The sequence below is a fragment of the Salvelinus sp. IW2-2015 genome, linkage group LG1 (assembly GCF_002910315.2).
Source record: "Salvelinus sp. IW2-2015 linkage group LG1, ASM291031v2, whole genome shotgun sequence".
In the NCBI taxonomy this organism is placed as follows: Eukaryota; Metazoa; Chordata; class Actinopteri; order Salmoniformes; family Salmonidae; genus Salvelinus; species Salvelinus sp. IW2-2015.
In genome coordinates this window covers 52,173,372-52,187,045 of record NC_036838.1, presented here as the reverse complement: position 1 = coordinate 52,187,045, position 13,674 = coordinate 52,173,372, and the positions used below count along the sequence as shown (strand labels likewise).

The 13,674-nt window shown below is 38.5% G+C and overlaps 2 pseudogenes; both read left to right on the top strand.

Moving 5' to 3' along the window:
• The first annotated feature begins 2,530 nt into the window (after positions 1–2,530).
• LOC111969613 (transcription factor HES-5-like) lies at positions 2,531–3,916 on the top strand (annotated as a pseudogene).
• A 6,880-nt stretch (positions 3,917–10,796) lies between these two features.
• LOC111972309 (transcription factor HES-5-like) lies at positions 10,797–12,527 on the top strand (annotated as a pseudogene).
• The last annotated feature ends 1,147 nt before the right edge of the window (positions 12,528–13,674 follow it).

Sequence of the window (13,674 nt, the reverse complement as noted above, 5' to 3'; positions counted from 1 at the left end):
TTAGGTATATGCTATATATATGTTTGTGTCTCATGACATCATTAGTGTCTCATGACATCATTAGGTATATGCTATATATATGTTTGTGTCTCATGGAGGAATGAATTGTTCTCTCAGTTTTATGCTCTTGACAAGAAATGACAGAAAAACTCAATGATATACAACTGATGAATATGTAGGGTCATTCATACCCCTCAATTTTATCGCACAGAAAACATTAATTGGAGAAACATAAAAGTGAATACACATACAGTACAGGCCAGGTGTGCTATAAAAAAAATACATTGACATTCATTTATATAAAAAAATGGTGTAAACCCTTTCAATGTAGAACGTACTACCTGAACATAAGTGAATAACTTACTTCGATAGTGCATGAATAAACACACTATACTATACCTAAAGTGTTATACACCTTAATTAAGCAGTTCCACAAACTTCAGAAAACCCTTCACTGTCCAGCAAGTTTTATACTGGAATTTGTTCAAGCATCAATGACTGTATATGGCTAAATCCACAATACCCACATAAGTACACATTTACTCCTGACTTACTGCAATGCAACTATTCTGTTAATATGTGTATCAGAATATCCAGATGTTGTTGTGTCTAAAGTCAAGTCAGCAACATGCTCAACTTTTGAAAAATCACAACACTACACGAATTGGTTTCCTGATTCAAAATACCATAAGTAATTAACTGGTTATTCATAATGGTAGTTGCAAAATTGCTATTTTGTTATACTCTTGTACCTAGCACACTTGCAGTTCAGTCATATTGAAATGGAGTAATATTTAACTAACAAGCTACTCACCAGGCACTTTTGGGGAATTGTATTAAGAGACAAAATAGCTTAATAAGGCATACTTCTATTGTTTGAAGGTATTTCTGTCAATGGGAAAAATGTGGGAATGCTCTGGCGAGCAGAGTCACAGTTCAGTCTTATTGGCAACATCATTCCTCACATCAATATAAACATTAATAACAATGTAATTTTCCACAAAACAGATAGAGAATATACTTTTTAGGTTTACCTGAATAAAATTAAATAAATACATGCTTGTGAAACAGTATGGAAGGAACCAATGGTCGTTTTCCCCTCCAGAATCCAGATGGTCTGTGACGTCAGGCTGGGTCTATAGCACAACACAGAGTCAAAAGCCGTCACTAATGCTCCACTGAGCAGTTTTTGTAGTGCATTGATCACAGCACACAGGACTGTGGGAAACTCAGATCAGTTCTCTACTCACACTGACCAGCAGCCTCAAGACAGAGGACACATCTGCTACCTCCAGACTTCACTACCTCTGGTAGTAGTCTGTCAAATCTGTGAATACACAGACACAAGAGCAGTATTGCAACATAAATATACCAGGGGGGAATTTCAACTTACTTACTACTACACAATATTACGTTTTAAAAGTGGCAATGTTCTTAAAGTCTCTGTTTCTAAAATTTAAATAAAAGTAATCAAATTATTATAGCTAGAACCTTATGTTAAAAATATGTATAAAAACATCTATAAGGGTCTATTCCATTTCCAATAACTTAAATGCAACTGTAGGTTCTCTATTTTGAAACAATATTCACATAGAAATGCAACCATCAAAAACACATCAGTTTGATGTAGTCGTGTGCTCTGATGAGCATGTGCTCTGTCAGTTTCATTGATCCCAACATCCAGCCTGGTCTCATAGACTAGACATAACATAGGAAATGTAAATCAGGGACATTCAAATTAGTATGATATGTTTAGTTTAGTATGATTACATAAGACAGACATTTACTTAGATGGTGGGTGGGTGTATAGCGTAAACATCTAGTAACCCAAAGGTTGCGGGTTCAAATCTCACCACAGACAACTTAAGCATTTTAGCTAATAAGCACAATTTCGACAACTTACTCCTTTTTAGCTACTTTGCATCCACTTACTACCCTTTTAGTTAAACTTTCCCCTAACCGTAAACCTTTTAGCTAGCCTTTCCCCTAACCCTTACCTTAACCCTTTTAGCTAAACTTTCCCCTTACCCTTACCGTAACCCTTTAGCTAACCTTTCCCCTAACCCTAACCGTAACCCTTTTAGCTAAACTTTCCCCTAACCCTTACCTTAAAACCCTTTAGCTAACCCTTACCCTAACCGTAACCCTTTAACTTAACTCCTGAACTTATGGACATCCACAAATTAATACATACCATATGAAACGTAACATACTAAATAGTGTGTCTCGTATTTACTTACAGAATAATACGAAATGCTCTGAGACCAGGTTGCAACATCAGGCAGCAGATCTGGGGGTCACCAGTTTCCCAGATTCACACAGCGTTCTGTGAGACACTCTCCACCCCTCTCCACCTGCTCCCCTGAGATGTGACCATTGTCCCGCCTCAATAGGAACACTGAGTATGTGGCAGTTCCATATTCCTTCATTGTCTTTCCAAGCTRACCCATTGGCTACAGACTGTGAGAAATTCCAACAAGCCCAAGACCCACACATTCATATGCAGATTATGGACTATATATAGGAGAGATGAAGCCAGTAGGAATCAGATTCACTCTACATGGAGACCTCTACAGCACAGAGATCCAGTCATGGTACCTACAATCACTTCAGCTGTGATCTACTCTAATGAGCACCTGACTCTGACCAACAAGGTAAATTMAGTTACAAATAGTGTTACATTGTTTCAGTATTTGCTTTTAGAATACAGCCATTCATGTCAGCTCTGTCGTATTCAGAATAAGGTTATTAATGACTCTCCTCTTCTCTTCTTGCATCTAAGAAAGCCAGTGGTGGAAAAGTTATGCAGATATCGTATCAACAACAGCATTGAGCAGCTCAAGTCTCTCCTGRGTCCAGAGATCCTCAACCAGCAGCCAAACTCCAAGCTGGAGAAAGCCGACATCCTGGAGATGACAGCAACAGAACCAGTCAGTGAGCTCCTCCTCTTGCTCTGCAGCAGTCAATCAGGGTTACTCCAGGTGTGTCCAAGAGATTGTGCACTGTCCAAGGATGATGTGAAGACACAGTCCCAGAGAAGACTGCTGAGCCACTTCCAGAGCCTGCATCCAACCTCTYATAAGAACAGGAGGGAGAGTGACCTGCCTCAGTTCAGCTCCCAGCCCAGTACAGAATCAGCAAAGAGAAGAGTCCAGTCAACATCGCCCTCTGGAGGCCCTGGTAGAGTCCTACAGACTGAAGCTCAACTCAGAAAAASTKAATGGACCATGTTGGTCTAACATTAATGTGATGGACAGTGATCAGAGATCTTCTTCATATTCTGCTTGTGCAGGTTGTTTTAAAAGTTGTGTTTCGATTTAAACTTTTAATTTCAGTTGTACTGAACAAGTTAAACGTTTTTGCTAAGGAAACAATGAAATCTACAATCACTGCATTTTTGTAATGTTAATAACCTTTATGTTTTGTGAAGCATATATTGATTATGTTGATCAGTTGTTTATTCGTGATCAACATCAACTTCAATGGTCATCCATGAGGACTTTTAACCCAAAATGGGTATTTAATCATATTTTTGTGATGGTCTATTACCGATCTGTTTAAAGGTCAACACGTATTCAAGAATAAGCAATTTTGTTACAACTTAATTTTAAAGATCAGACTTCATGTGTGAAAATGTTTCTAATATTATTATTATGATATTGATGTATATKCTTCCTATGATAGAAAACGGTTCTCTCTTATAAAATCTCTTTATTTTAAACTTGCGTATTTTATAAAGACAGTAACTGTGTATCCTATACTATGTTAGAGTATCACATGTCTTGGAGATTTATCCATGTTCTGGTTGAGATGTTTAATCACTTTATTTCTATTGAAATATTCACCTTACATTAAGGTATTCGATGATGCAATTCAGTGAGTCAGTCTGAATAAACACACAAATCATCAAATATAATCCTCTTGTCTGTTACTTCATTTTTCTCATCACTGAACAAGCTTCCAATAGAGTTACATGACTGATTTATGATATTCCACATATACAGCGAGCTCCAAAAGTATTGGTACAGTGACATAAAAAAATAAATGGTACAATTGGTTCCATATTCATAGCATGCAATGACTAAATTAAGCTTGTGACTTTAATGATTTGTTGGATGCATTTGGTATTTGTATCTGTTATGTTTCAGATTATTTTGTGCCCAATAGAAATTAATGTTAATGTATTGTGTCATTTTGGAGTAACTTTTATTGTAAATAAGAATATAATATGTTTCTAAACACTTCTACATTAATATGGATGCTACCATGATTACAGATAATTCTGAATGAATCATTAATAATGATGAGTGAGAAAGTTACCTTACCCCTCCCCTGTTATTGTAATGGTGAGAGGTTAGCATGTCTTGGGGGTATGATATAAAATACTAACCTCCCCTGTTATTGTAATGGTGAGAGGTTAGCATGTCTTGGGGGTATGATACTGTATGATACTTTGTGTGGCTGTGACTTTCTCAAACATCATTATTTACAATACATTCAAGACTATCCGTAATGATGGTAGCATCCACATTAACGTAGAAGTGTTTAGAAACATATTATATTTTTTTATTTACAATAAAAGTGACTTCAAAATGACACTACATTAATTACCATTAATTTCTATTGGTTACAAAATAATCTTAAATACAACCCAAACAGACAGCAAATGCGTCCAACAAGTTAGTAGAGTCACAAGCTTGATGTAATCACTGTGTGCTAGGAATATGGGACCAACTAGTACACTTTTTACTACTTTAATACACTATAAGTGAATTTGTCAAAATACTTTTGGTCCCTTAAAATGGGGACCAAAAGTTGGTCCCATATGTACAAAAACTAAACGGTTCACCCGATATGGATGAGAATACCCTCAAATMAAAGCTGARAGTCTGCACTTTAACCTCATAGTCATTGTATCATTTCAAATCCAAAGTGTTGCAGTACAAAGCTAAAACAACAACAAATGTGTTACTGTCTCAATACTTCTGGAGGTCACTGTAGCTACATGGGGCTGAATAAAGAAAAGCCTACCATGAACCAAGACTGCACGGAATGAGCTTGAAAGAAGGACACACTAAATATAGATATCATTCACCTCTTGGTGCTAAGTTCAACATTTACAGAGTAAAATAAAATACATTTCTACTCATATATTATTACTTTACATGAATTGGTTTGATGAGTCAGTAACAATTTAGGCTGTTCATTTAACATATGATGTCACTGAAGTATAATGAAGTGTGTGTTACAGGCTTTAGTTTTTCCATTTCTATTTCGATTTTGGACGTTAGCAGGTGGGGTTCACCGATTGGTGTCACCTCATTAGTCAATATGTGTTACAGGCTGTATGTAACAATATGTGTTATCCAGGCTGTATCACGATTGGGAGTCCCATAGGGCGGCGCACAATTGGCCCAGCGTCGTCTGGGTTTGGCCGGGGTAGGCCATCATTGTYAATAAGAATTTGTTCTTAACTGACTTGCCTAGTTAAATAAAGGTTAAATATACAGTATATTTATATGTTTAATTACACATGTGCTGGTTTGTCATCTCGTTAGTGGGAAGGTGTTTCACATGTGCTATCCCAGGTGCAATTTAAGAGAGGCTGGTCCAGTGCTATAGTTGTCTTGAGAGATGTGAGGGGTAACACCTTTAGCTGGCTCTCTCTATTTGATTTTTAGACAAACAATCCTTTAGCTGATCTTCCCTGTTTTTGTTTTGCGCAACTTTTTGTTTTTGCTTCCTGTCTTTAAGTTTGGTGTGGGTTCTTTTGTTTACCTCTTCTTGGGAAAATTTAGTGGGCGCTCATGGTGGGTGTCTTTTTAGGTACCAGTTGTTGTTGCTAGTCAACTTTCATGAGTGTATTTCAGCCCTTCCTAAAACCCCACCTGCTTCGTTTTGGTTATTGTCAGTGACTCTTTGTTTGTTTCCCTTTCTGTTTGAGCGACAACTTTTGGTTYTCTTGCTGGGGAACGTAACAGTGTGTAAGAGATAATTGATCCCATGAGTCCCAGAGGCATGGCTGTGTTGTTTTTACTGAAACACTTGTTTTATGTAAATCATTTTTTTGTATATCATTGATTTATTTTTTGTTTGTTCATGATATATCAATTATTCCAGGTGTTAGGCCAAAACTGGCACTGTCGTCTTAGTGCTCTAAAAGTTTAGGTCTGCAGGGCTGCATAATGTGATGTTCAATAAGACACACTTCTATTGTCCTTCCATTTAAAGCAGTGAATGGAGAGAGTGTGGGAAGCCGAGGAGAACTCACTTACAGAGCCCCTTTGGGGCAATAGACTGGGACCTCTATCCTAGACCGTCAGAAGTTAGATGGGGTCTGAATCTCTACGGGAAAATGAATGGATCTACTGCTAATGATCCCAAAAAATGTTCTGTATTTTGTGTCTTGCAGGAAGAAATCTGATCAAATATTTACATTTTCACTAAAAAGGTTCAAGACATCATATTTCGATCATTTGCTTTTTTAAGCATATTTGAGCAATACTTACATCTTCTTCAAGATTAATGTGATATATCCCGTTTTTATGCTGTTTGTATGTGAGGCATGGTTGAAAGTGAAACATGCCACACAAACACGCTTACAATTTGAATTGATTCTCTGTAACAATGAGTCTTTATCTGTTTCCTAAGAAAAATATTTCATAAATGAGCTTTACCCCCAAGGGCTTGATGGGAACTACTTGTGAAAGATGAATTAGCATTTAACAAGGTACACTTTTGTTGTTTAGCGGAAGCTATGTCAATGGGCAGAGTCAAACTTTAGCGTCATCATCAGTCCCATCAGCACCTGACTGTCTGGGGAACACCCAGAGTCACTGGGGAATAGCAACACTTATAGAAGGGAATTAAACAATAGCTGAATACATCAGTTTCTCCAGGGTTTAACTCTTTCTTTCTCCTTCTCTTCTGTCTTCCTTTGGGGTGGAAGCTGGATCAAGAAACATGATATTAGATCTAAAATATAATTTGTGTGAAACTGTGCATACTTTATTTTAAACTTTTTAATTTGAATATTAAGTTTCTCCAAAATCACAATCTGAATGTAAACATATAAAGCAAGTTGAACATAAACGTACAAATAAAATCCAAAATCAATGTGATTAAAATGAAATAATGTAGAAATGAACACTGATAAAGTACAGTATATGTCTTGCAGCACACTTTTAGGACAAAATCAAGTGTTCTAGTGTTTTCCTCCAGAAGCCAGATGGTCTGTGATGTCATCTGTCAGTACAACACAGAGCCAATAGCCGTCACTGAGGGTCCACTGAGCAGCTTTTGTAGTGCATTGATCACAGCACACCCAGGGTGTGGACATGAAGCTAGAGTTAGGGTTAGGGTTATGGTTAGGGTTTGAAACAGGGTTGGACATAAAGCTAGAGTTGGGTTAGGGTTATGTTAGGGTTGAAACAGGGTGTGGACATGAAGCTAGAGTTAGGTTGGGTTATGGTTAGGGTTGAACAGGGTGTGGACATGAAGCTAGAGTTAGGGTTATGTTATGGTTAGGTTGAAACAGAGTGTGGACATGAAGCTGGAGTTAGGGTTAGGGTTAGGGTTAGGGTTAAACAGAGTGTGGACATGAAGCTGGAGTAGGGTTAGGTTATGGTTAGGGTTGAAACAGGGTGTGGACATGAAGCTAGAGTTAGCGTTTGGTTAGGGTTGAAACGGGGTGTGGACATTAAGCTAGAGTTAGCGTTTTGGTTAGGTGTTGAAACGGGGTGTGAACATGAAGCTAGAGTTAGGGTTATGGTTAGGGTTGAAACGGGGCTGGACATGAAGCTAGAGTTAGGGTTATGGTTAGGGTTGAAACAGGGTGTGACATGAAGCTAGAGTTAGGGTTATGGTTAGGGTTGAAACGGGGTGTGGACATTAAGCTAGAGTTAGCGTTTTGGTTATGTGTTGAAACGGGTGTGGACATGAAGCTAGAGTTAGGGGTTATGGTTAGGGTTGAAACGGGGCGTGGACATGAAGCTAGAGTTAGGGTTATGGTTAGGGTTGAAACAGGGTGTGGACATGAAAGCTGGAGTTGGGTTAGGGTTATGGTTAGGGTGAAACAGGGTGTGGACATGAAGCTGGAGTTAGGGTTATGGTTAGGGTTGAAAGGGTGTGGACATGAAGCTAGAGTATGGGTTATGGTTAGGGTTGAAACAGGGTGTGGACATGAAGCTAGAGTTAGTGTTATGGTTAGGGTTGAAACGGGGTGTGCACATGAAGCTAGAGTTAGGGTTTGGTTAGTGTTGAAACGGGGTGTGGACATGAAGCTAAAGTTAGGGTATGGTTAGGGTTGAAACGGGGTGGGACATGAAGCTAGAGTTAGGGTTATGGTTAGGGTTGAAACGGGGTGTGGACATGAAGCTAGAGTTAGGGGTTTTGGTTAGGGTTGAAACGGGGTGTGGACATGAAGCAGAGTTAGGGTCATGGTTAGGTTGAAACGGGGTGTGGACATGAAGCTAGAGTTGGAGTTAGGGTTATGGTTAGGTTGAAACGGGGTGTGGACATGAAGCTAGAGTTAGGGTTTTGGTTAGGGTTGAAACGGGGTGTGGACATGAAGCTAGAGTTGGGGTTAGGGTTATGATTAGGGTTGAAATGGGTGTGGACATGAAGCTGGAGTTAGGGTTGTGTTTAGTGTTAGGGTTCGATTGGGTGTGGACATACAGTAAAACTAGGGTTAGGATTAAGGTTAGGGTTAAGGTGATGGCTAAAATCAACATGTCACTTGTCTCTCATTGATTCAATTTAGGTCAGAACCAAGACAAGTGCTACTKTATAGTGCTGACTGTTCTTTAACTAAATAATTTCCTCCAATCCAAGTTTTTCAGGGAACCTTCTCTAGTACCAGATGCTGTTTTTATAATTGAAGCATATTTAATGGTTGCCTAGAAACCGGACTGAACTGAATCCCTAATATGATGCATTATAACAAGGCACACTTCTATTGTTCCTCCATTGAGAGCAGTGAATGGAGAGAGTGTGGGAAACCAAGGAAAACTCACTCACAGACCCGCTTTGGGACAATAGACTCAGACTTCTGTACCCTGTATGATGAGGGGTGAGCAGGAATTTCACTAGTAAGGTTTCCTCAAATMAATTRTATATATTCATMATGTCACAGATATATCCTCCACATCAAAATGCTAAAAAATAATGAATAGGTAGCAGCTTTTTTATGTTTCACATATTGCACCCAGGGCTGTGGGAGCAGGGGCTATGTGACATTGGTAAAACTTGTCTTCACCAGTTGAAATTAGACAATGAATTATAAGGACTGCACAAGTGTTTTTTTTTATTATGACAAGGTTTAAGAGGAATTAGGTAACAGATCAGGAAAGACATTATATTTAACACATGATCAGATCGTAGAGTCAAAGATGATACAGTTTATATCTAAAACGTATATTCTTGAAAGATCTAAAGTATTTAGTCCAATCTTAACTCTCTCTGAATGGCCATATGCTGTACAAGTCTGTATCATCCGATAGTCAAAATGTTTGTATTTACTACCTTCTTTATTGATGTATGTCTGATTWAAAAAAACATTTCCCCCAGGGTCTTGACAGGAACTGCTTGTGTAGAGATGAATTAGCATTTAACAAGGAACATTTCTGTTGTTTAGTGGAAGCTAATTTGACTCAATAAGGAAAMAAATGGAATAGAAATTAAATTCAGCAAGACAGAACATTTTAAATATTTGTTCTATTTACAGGCATATATTTTTGTCAGCGGTAAAGTCCAGCGTGAGATAATAAAATTTGACTGAATCAGTGCTAAAGCGTTGAAACACTATACATTCAACAATGGCTTCATACCGTAGTTGGGGACTAAGTTACACTGTACATTTAATGTAGAGGTTCTGTGTCAGCCTCAAACATATAAGTTGTGATGATGAGCGTGTGCTCTGTAAGTATCATTTATCCCAACATCAGGCAGTAGATATAGAGTATAATGTTAATTTAATGTAGTCTGCAAAAAAAAAAAATCCGGAATAAAATATAATAAATATATGATTGTCAAACAGTATGGAAGGAGCCTGTGGTCGTTTTCCCCTCCAGAATCCAGATGGTCTGTGACGTCAGGCTGGGTCTATAGCACAACACAGAGTCAAAAGCCGTCACTAATGCTCCACTGAGCAGTTTTTGTAGTGCATTGATCACAGCACARAGGACTGTGGGAAACTCAAATCAGTTCTCTACTCACACTGACCAGCAGCCTCAAGACAGAGGACACATCTGCTACCTCCAGACTTCACTACCTCTGGCAGTAGTCTGTCAAATCTGTGAATACACAGACACAAGAGCAGTATTGCAACATAAATATACCAGGGGGAATTTCAACTTACTTACTACTACACAATATTACGTTTTAAAAGTGGCAATGTTCTTAAAGTCTCTGTTTCTAAAACAATTATGAACGGAATCTAATTACTATAGTTTAAACCTCCTGTTCAAATTCTCTAGGAAACAAATTCTAGAAAGGTCTATTCCATATCCAAGCATCTAAATGCAACTCCATTTTTTCTATATTTTGAAACAATATTCTCATAGAAATGCAACCATAAAAAATTTAAAAAATTCATGCAGGGGATCTGCGTCAGTCTCACACGTGTAAGTTGTGATGATGAGTGTGTGCTCTCTCAGCATCATTGATCCCAACATCAGGCAGCAGATCTGGGGGTCACTAGTTTCCCAGATTCACACAGAGCTCTGTGAGTCACTCTCCATCACCCCCACCCTTCCACCTGTTCCATGAGACGTGACCATTGTCCCCCAGCAATAAGAACACTGAGCATGGGGCAGCTCCACATTCCTCATTGTCCTTCCAAGCTCACCCATTGGCTACAGACTGTGAGAAACTCCAACAAGCCCAAGACCCACACATTCAAATGCAGATTATGGACTGTATATAGGAGATATGAAGTCAGTAGAACTCAGATTCTCTCAACACAGAGTCCTCTACAGCACAGAGATCCAGCCATGGCACCTACAATCACTTCAGCTGTGATCTACTCTAATGAGCACCTGACTGACCAACAAGGTAAATTGAGTTACAAATAGTGTTACATTGTTTCAGTTTTTGCTTCTAGAATACAGCCATTCATGTCAGCTCTGTTGTATTCAGAAAAATACTATTATTGACTCTCCTCTTCTCTTCTTGCAGCTAAGAAAGACAGTGGTTGAGAAGTTACATAGAGATAGTATCAACAACAGCATTGAGCAGCTCAAGTCTCTCCTGCGTCCAGAGATCCTCAACCAGCAACCAAACTCCAAGCTGGAGAAAGCCGACATCCTGGAGATGACAGCAACAGAACCAGCCAGAGTTTCTGCTCGGCAGCTGTCAATCAGGTTTACTTCAGCTATGTCCAAGAGATTCAGCACTTCCTGTCCATGGATGAGTTGAAACCACAGTACCAGAGAAGACTGRTGAGCCACTTAGAGCCTGCATCCATCCTCTGATAAGAACAGGAGGGAGAGTGACCTGCCTCAGTTCAGCTCCCAGCCCAGCACAGCATCAGCAAAGAGAAGAGTCCAGTCAACATCACTCTCTGGAGTCTCTGGTAGAGTCCTATAGACTGGAACTCCACTCTCAAACAAACTCAATGGACCATGTTGGTCTAATATTAATGTGATGGACAGTGATCAGAGATCTTCTTCATATTCTGCTTGTGCAGGTTGTTTTAAAAGTTGTGTTTCGATTGAAACTTTTCATTTCAGTTGTACTGAACAAGTTAAAACGTTTTTCTTATATAAAACACTGAAATCTGCGAACACTGCATTTTTGTAATGTTAATAACCTTTATGTTTTGTGAAGCATCATCATGTGTTGATTATGTTGATAATTTGCTTATTAATGATCAACTTCAACTGTCCTCCATGAGGACTTTAAACCCATAATGTGTATTATATCTTCAATCCTTTTGTGATTATCTGTTACCTATCTGTTTAAAGGTAAACACTTATCAAGAATAAGCAATGTTGTTACAACTACATTGTTGTAGTGATATGGTCATATTAACATTATATTGAGCATCTTCTGTGAAGTATGTATCAGTATTAGTTAAACATTTGTTATTGATCAACTTGAGCTACAGAATCACTGATCCTCCATGATGGTTATTTACCCAAACTGGGAATTATACCTGTAATCATCACTCTGTGATTAGAAATAATTGATCTGTTTAAAGATCAGACCTTGTGTGGGAAAATGTTGCCCTCATTATTTGAATAATGTGGATATTGTAAAGCGGAGAACATGTTTTCTCTCAATGTGAAACCTTTGTTTATTTTAGACAATARGTTGTCTTTTATAAAGACAGTAAATGTGTATCCTATACTCTGTTCGAGTATCATATGTCTTGGAGATTTATTCCAAGTTCTGGTTGTGATGTGTAATCACCTAAACTATTCACCTTATATAGTGAATAACATATTTAGGTGTTCAAGTCTATGATGCGACTCTGAGTCAATGTCAATAAATCCCAAAATAATGAAATTAAATAATTTGTTATTGTTCTTGATCTTTCCTGATCTCTACTGTAATCAACATATTGACTGTAGACTACAATGCAGATCTACTGTATAAGGTCATACTTACTTTTGCAATGATTTGTCATGAAGTTTTGGAAGTTTAAAATATTGCATCTCAATCAAGTAATCTACAGGGATCCCAGTTTTGAGCAGGAACAGAAATAGTGATGGCTTAATGTGTCTAACATGCTGACCACATGCTGCACCATCACGCGTGCAGTCAGCATGTTAGACACCTAAAGGAATCACAAGTTGAAATATCAAAACAAACGCTGAACAAACCTTATTCATTTGGGACAGGTCGAATAGCATGAAACATATATGGAAATTTAGCTAGCTAGCTTGCTGTTGCTAGCTAATTTGTCTGGGATATAAACATTGGGCTGTTATCTTAGCTGAAATGAACAAGGTCCTCTACTCCAACAATTAATCCACAGGGAAAAGGGTCAATTGAGTTTGTTTCTAGTAATCTCTCCTCCTTCAGGCTTCTTCTTCTTTGGACATAGTATGGCGTTTGGACACCAACTTTAAGGTGCATTACCACTACCAATTGTACTGGAGTGTGGACCTCAGTTCATCTATCAATCACCCACGTGGGTATATCGTCCTAAAAACCAATGAGGAGATGAGAGAGGCGGGACATGCAGCGCGTCTGGCATCACAAACAGAACCAAGTTCTATTTTGGCACCTGGCAACGCAGAATCTCGTTGAGGCACGAGACGCGAGCTGTGTGGTCAGCATGTAAGAAGAAAAGACCCAGGGTGTTGACATGAAGCTAGAGTTAGGGTTATGGTTAGGGTTGAAACGGGGTGTGGACAAGAAGCTGGAGTTAGGGTTAGGGTTAGGGTTATGGTTAGGGTTGAAACAGGGTGTGGACATGAAGCTGGAGTTAGGGTTATGGTTATGGTTTAAACAGGGTGTGGACATGAAGCTGGAGTTAGGGTTACAGTTTATATATTAAAACGTATATTCTTGAAAGATCTAAAGTATTTAGTCCAATCTTAACTCTCTCTGAATGGCCATATGCTGTACAAGTCTGTATCATCCGATATGTCAAATGTTTTGTATTTACTACCTTCTTTATTGATGTATGTCTGATTTAAAAAAACATTTCCCCAGGGTCTTGACAGG